Genomic DNA, 6992 nt, shown 5'->3' with positions numbered 1-6992 from the left:
TTCTGAAGAGTTCCTCCGAATAATACCCGTACCTGGGGGTCGTTGATGGGAATAACGCCTCCTGGAGGGTGAACCTTTGGAACCTCGATCGGGACCAGTTTCCAAGCCCTGGTGATGTCAGTCCAATAGGCAGGGCGGTTGTTGCTGACAAAGATGGTCTGACCCGGTCGATCTCGGCTCGTGGATGATACAGGTGAGTCTTCCTTGGCGGTTCGAACCACCCTTACTCCGGGTTCGATTGAGATCTCGTCGTCGGTCATCCGCACTACTGGTCTCACGTGTTGTACTACTTCCGCTCGCGGTTCGGCTGGAGTTTCGACGCCGATTGTCGGCAACGATAAGTAAAATGGCTGGGCCAAGCGACGACGACCTTCTTGTACCGAGCGACCCGATCGGCGTGACCGTTTTCCGTAAGGCATTTACGTACAGGAATTCGGTGCTGGCCGAACGCTGGCTAGCGCTCTTGACGAAGAGATTGGGACCTGGGGATACGCTGATTAAGCGCTCGCCCAGCAGGATGGTTAGGTTGGCGAAACGCTGGCTAGCGCTTTAGCCGGAAGGTTATCTTATTTGGGTTGGAACTGCTGTAAAACGCTCCGCCCCATAATAAGTGTATTGGACTATATGTTTTTGGGGTAGTTGGTTTATTTAGAAAATAGGATGTGGAGAGGTTTAAGCCTGCGGATGGAGCTCTCTGCACTCGAGAGTCTCTAGATCTACTGACTTGCTCCGCTCCATAATAAATGTTTATAAATCTTATTGTCAGCCATGTTTGTAGCTCAGGTTACTCCTGAGAGAGTCGACAAGGCCCGAGTCCCGTGCTGACGCAAGATGTTTTGGTTATCCGCGGCCACGGCAACTCTCTGCTGACGCCTTATCACAAGCGATTTCCGTTACTCCGCTGTTGGTGTAACCACCAGCGAAGTAACTGATATCGCTTGGTATGCGTTCTGAGAATCATCTTAATTAAAGTAAACGCTTTTTAAATAAAATGAATCTTGAGAAAAAAAAATATTTTCAGGCAAAATTCTGAGAACGTAACACCAGAAAATTTTAAAGTCCAAAATTTTAAAGTCAACTAAACGCGGAAGTCGAATTAATTGCTCAAAGACAAGGCGTTGGCTGTTGATCGCCTTTTTAAATACTCGCGGTGCTGAGATTGCAGAAGTCCCCGATAGTCAACGAGCAGTCGCGTAGCTTATATTTTATTGTGGCTTTCGCGCATGGAGAAGTCTTCCATCTGCGCGGGTGATTTAAATTTAAAGAACAAAAATTTTGGGGTGGACATAACAGTACCAAAACCGAACGGATCCAAAAGATTTATTTTAAACCTTAAGTTTCTAAACCAATTTATTAAAACTCACCATTTTAAAATGGAGGATTTGCGATCTGCGTTAAGATTAATTAGTAGAAATGACTTTTTATGTAATCTTGATATCAAGGACGCATATTTCTTAGTCCCAATAAGCAAGAAAAGCAGAAAATTCTTACGCTTTAAATTCAGGGGCCAGTTGATTGAATTTACGTGCTTACCTTTTGGTACTTTGTACAGCTCCCTTCGTTTTCACAAAGATAATGAAACCCGCATTATTTTATCTCAGAAACAGAGGCCTACTATCGACAGCATACCTTGATGATTTATTATGCGTTGGAAACTCTGATTTGAAGTGTCAAACAAATGTACACATAACTCGAGAGGTTCGAAATAGACTAGGTTTCATTATCAATGAAAATAAAAGCTTACAAAGTCCGCACCAATCTTGCAAATATTTAGGATTTGTTATAAATTCAGTCGATATGACACTATCGTTACCGGGAGAAAAAAGAACTAAGATAATAAAGGCAATAATAGAGTTCTCGAGAAAAAAGGCATGCCAAATTCGAGAACTAGCAGGGTTGATTGGCTTACTGATAGCAGCTTGCCCAGCGATACCGTATGGCATGCTGCATACAAAGATCTTAGAAAGAGAAGAACTGAAGACCTTAATAATAAATGACCAGGACTTTGATCAGAAAATGCTAGTGAGCTCGTGCGTAAATAATGACCTAAATTGGTGGTTGAATAAAATTCCGAAGGCCAAGAACCCCGTTAGATTATTTAATTTCAACGTAGAAATTTTTTCAGACACGTCCCTTACTGGCTGGGGCGCACACTGTAACCAGGTTAGCGTACATGGGTTCTGGTCAATTCAGGAACGAATACTCCCTATTAACCATTTAGAGCTAATCGCCGCGTTTTTAGCTCTTAAATGTTTTGCTAAAGAATATGTAGATTGTGAGATCCTGCTTAGAGTCGACAACACCACGGCAATCTCTTACATTAACCGAATGGGAGGAGTACAGTATCCAATGCTAAATAAATTAGCGAGGAATATCTGGAATTGGTGTGAAGAAAGGAGAATGTGGGTCTTCGCATCTTACATTCCTTCTAAGGAAAATACAGAGGCAGACCGAGAGTCCAGAAGGACCAATATAAACACTGAGTGGGAACTTGGTATGTCTTATTTTGATAAAATTGTCAGCAGATGGGGGTTACCGGATATTGACTTATTCGCGTCTAGAAATAATGCAAAAGTTTTAAACTTTTGCTCGTGGAAAAGAGACCCAGACGCGTTAGTCATTGATGCATTCACAATTAACTGGGAAAAATATTTTTTCTATGCCTTTCCTCCCTTCTCAGTCATCACAAGAATCCTACAAAAGATTAAGTTAGAGGAAGCAATGGGAATACTAGTTGTGCCTCTTTGGCCAACACAACCCTGGTTCCCATTATTAAAGGAAATGTTAATCGACAAACCATTGATATTTTCACCATCGACTAACTTATTATTATCTCCCTGCAGGTCATTGATTCATCCACGGGCGGAACAGCTTACCTTGGTTGCAGGGAAGCATACCAACAGAGAGGACTGCCAGAAGAAGCTTTGGACATTCTAACATCTTCTTTAACTGATTCGACTATTCAACAGTACAGCTCAGCATTAAAAAATTGGTCGAGTTTCTGCAATGGAGTACAATTAGATCCGCTGAACCCAGAGATTAAGACTGTGCTAAAATTTTTAGCAGTAAGGTTTGAACAAGGGGCAGCTTATGGCACCTTAAATACAGAAAGATCAACAATCAACCTGTTGTGTTCAATAGACTTAGGTAATGACCCGTTAATAGCTCGTTTCTTTAAGGGCGTGTTTAAAATGCGTCCACTCAAGTCGAAATATGACTTTATTTGGAGCTCGGAGACAGTTCTTAACTGAGCAGAGACACTGGAGCCTCTGGAGTCATTAGACTTGAAGTTTCTAACTCTTAAGCTAGTCTCATTACTTGCGTTAGCGACAGCTCACAGGGTCCAAACATTGTCGCTGATCAAATTAAAAAATATTGGCATTTCGGAAAGTGGAGCAAAAATCAGGATAACGGATCATATTAAAACGTCAAGAGTCGGAGCCGCACAACCAGTGTTTATCCTGCCATTTTTAAATAGTAGAAAACCAGTATGCGTAACCAGAATCCTAATTTTCTATATCAAACAAACAAAGGACTTAAGAGGTAAAACGGATAATTTGTTCATCACATTCAAAAAACCCCATCACGAGACCACATCCCAATCGATCAGTCGATGGATCAAGCTGTCCTTAATATCCGCAGGCATAGATAAACGCTTTACTGCCCATAGTACCAGACATGCTGCTACGTCAGCAGCAGAAATTAAAGGAATAGATGTCAACATCATTAAAAGCACAGCAGGTTGGTCAGAACAGTCTAAGACGTTCGCTAAATTTTACAAAAGACCTATTGAGATTGACCAAGGTAATTTTGTAACGTCACTATTTCTAGATAAGGAAAAAGACAAATAAATAATAATTATAACAAGGTGTGTAAAGTAATACAACAATAAACAAAAATAAAGGTTCAAAAGATTATTAGTTAGAAACTCTAAACATCTACCATGTAATCTCGAAGAACGAGACTTGAAATAAAATTATAAATCAAACGAACTTACCTGTAAGTGAAGTTCGATTGTAATTATATGAAAGTCTCGTTCGAGATGATTACAACCCACCCTGGTTCCCTTTTAAGGAACACTCCCCACCCTCAGGTCTCATGTAAGTATACTTGATTAAAATAATTGAATAAGATTTTTGTTTATTTAAAAATTCTTAGCTTTAAACTAGCTTTAATCTATGAAGATTCACCGGTGGAGGGCGGGTCGAGAGCCCGCGTAAATTTTAGTTACTCTGAATATTGTGGTTGAAATCTAGGGGAAAGTAGCGGTACTACAATGTAATCATCTCGAACGAGACTTTCATATAATTACAATCGAACTTCACTTACAGGTAAGTTCGTTTGATTTATAATTTGTGTGGCCTCCATAATGTTCTTCATGACCACGCTTACAAATTTATTATGACAGTCGAATTGAAATTTCTGTGAAATGTAATTAAACTATGCTAAAAATTGATTATACTGCATTCAACGGACAGTTTACAATTTTTTTTAATTTTTTTACCAATTAAATTATTATGAAAATAATTCGAAAACCTTCTTACCCAGCATGGTACCTTTACACAGATGAAAAAATTATCTTGACCTAAAAGAATCAACTTCAAACCAAAGAAATAATTTTGAAGTGCTTTAATGTCTTGAACCAATGTAGAGAAATTTTGAATCGAGTGAAAATTTATTGGATCAATGATTATTTTTTTATATGTGTAGATCTTTCCGCTATCCACACTCGTTACTCGCTAATGTAAGCTTAGCAGTAAATACAATGACGTCAGCAGTCTTAAAAGCTAGAAGGAGACTCTAAAAGCTTAACACATGGAATTGAAAGACGTCACTATTTATTACTCAATTAGTGCTGTCGTTATAGCAAAGGATTTTTGAAAAAAAAATTTTTTTAATTCTCGCTAAGAAAATCGCAGATTTTCGAAAATTGGAAAGTTACTGGTTGTACTCTTTTTGCAAAAATCGAGTTTCCAGTAGATCTTGACGTATTGAGGTCATAAGAAGCTTTCCTGACTACCCCCACGTGTGTGTGTGTTTGTGTGTTTGTGTGTAAATATGTAAACCGCTTATTACTTTTGAACGGTTTAATTGATTTTGTCGCGGTTGGTGGTATTTGAAAAGGCTTGGTCAAACTTAGATTTCCTGTGAATTTGAACTGATTTTGCCGACAGATTTCGAGAAATGTTGAGAAATCTCGAAAAAACTTGTGGCTCAAAAAACTGCGTCAAACGCCCCCAACCCCGTGAAAATCGGTTCCTTCATTTCAAAGTTATTACGATTCGAAAATTCAAAAAATCGTGTTCTGTGAAACCTTTATCAAATTTTTGAGTTCAAGAGCTCAAAAGCATATGAAAGCCATTTATTTGAGTTCGAAGAGCTCAAAAACATCATAAGTGCAATTTTAAGCGTCTAGGCCGCCGAGGTATGGAATTAGCGGGAAGTTACAGGGATGGCCTGTATGGTCAACCGTTTTTCTAATTTTTCCTCTTTTAAAGTTAATCAGAAGTAGAATACTCCAAAAAAAAAAAAAAAAAAATTTTAAATGTCAATTTTTTTATTGAATGACATTTTCGAGAAAATATTTTAAAATCTAAAAATTTATATAAAATAAAAATTATTCTTCAAAATGGTTTGTTTTGCACGTAGAAAATTAAACAAATTATTACGAGTCACAAGACTCAAGTCAATAAATTTCATTGACAATTTTCGTTCAAGGACAAATTTTTTGTTAACATTTAAGTTATAATTTTATTGGTATTTACCAATTATACTATTTTTAATTATGTCGATTATTGTACCATTTGACCGTATAAATAACTGATTAGGATTGGGAAATAGTCACTATCCTAAGAATTATCTTATGGTTCCAATTACTTTTTTGGGATTATTTGTCAGGAATATTCTGTCCTTCTGTCACCTTAAGATATTATGATAGAGATTTCCAATGCGTTGAGTTTTTGACAAATGTTAATAGCTTAGTCATTGCGAAGTCATTTCCAGTGGCCCTACTAAAAAAAATGTTATCGTGTTGGCAGCATAACTCATGACAGAAGAAATCAAATTGAATCTTATCTTTCAGTTGAATCTTCAAATTTGAAATTCGACGAAGAAAAAAAAATTATAATTTGAATTTTCGGTAGTTTAAAAAAAACCTTAAATTTCTCTAAAACTTGCACTAAACTTTGATATTGTAAAAATAGATGCAATAAAAAAAAATCCGTTTATTCGAGTCCTTATCAATAGTATCTCGAACACATGTAATAAATTTCGCTAAAATTCTGTCAACCAATTTTGAAATCACCGTTTCAAAAAAACGTGTTTAGTATTTTTAGTTTACGTTTAATTCAGCTTGAGAGCAAAATTTCCTAAGCTTTATCTCCTACACTGTTACGCCGATCGACTTAAAAATTTGAAAGAGTATTATAAACATATTGTAAAATTTCATAAGCTCAATTGGAAATATTTGATTATTCTGAAGCTCCCAAACCTATGTAACCCTTAAATCACGTAATTCATGAATCGTGGAATTTATTATTGTAAAGGTGGATAGTTCAGAACGCGTATTTAACTTTGATTGTTGTTAGTTGAATTGTTGATGAAGTGGTTTATACAACAGATGAATTTCATAGAAAGAAAACTATATTATGTATCTAGAAATGTACAGAGTGATATTATACGTACTTCAACAGTTAATACAATTTTTTCCTCATATAAAAATGGAAACTTGAAATTATTAGTCTTAAATCTCAAAAATTTGCAGGTTATCCGTAACATTTCTATTATATTATTTAAGGGGACCCGATGGTCTAGCCGCCTAAAATTTAAGCTATTCTAAAAAATTTTATTTCTATATGAAGGTATGACTAACGCTTTCAAATTTTTTTTTACACTTATTCTATTACTTTTTATCTACACAAAAATGGAAATTAAGACCAAAAAAAATTTTTTTTCAAATTAGAAAAATGACGTTGAATTTTCCCTCTCCAAAA

This window comes from Cotesia typhae, unplaced genomic scaffold, assembly GCF_013202065.1.
Source record: "Cotesia typhae breed Kobodo isofemale line unplaced genomic scaffold, CoteBio_Ctyphae scaffold_58, whole genome shotgun sequence".
NCBI classification, from domain to species: Eukaryota; Metazoa; Arthropoda; class Insecta; order Hymenoptera; family Braconidae; genus Cotesia; species Cotesia typhae.
This window is presented reverse-complemented; position numbering follows the sequence as displayed.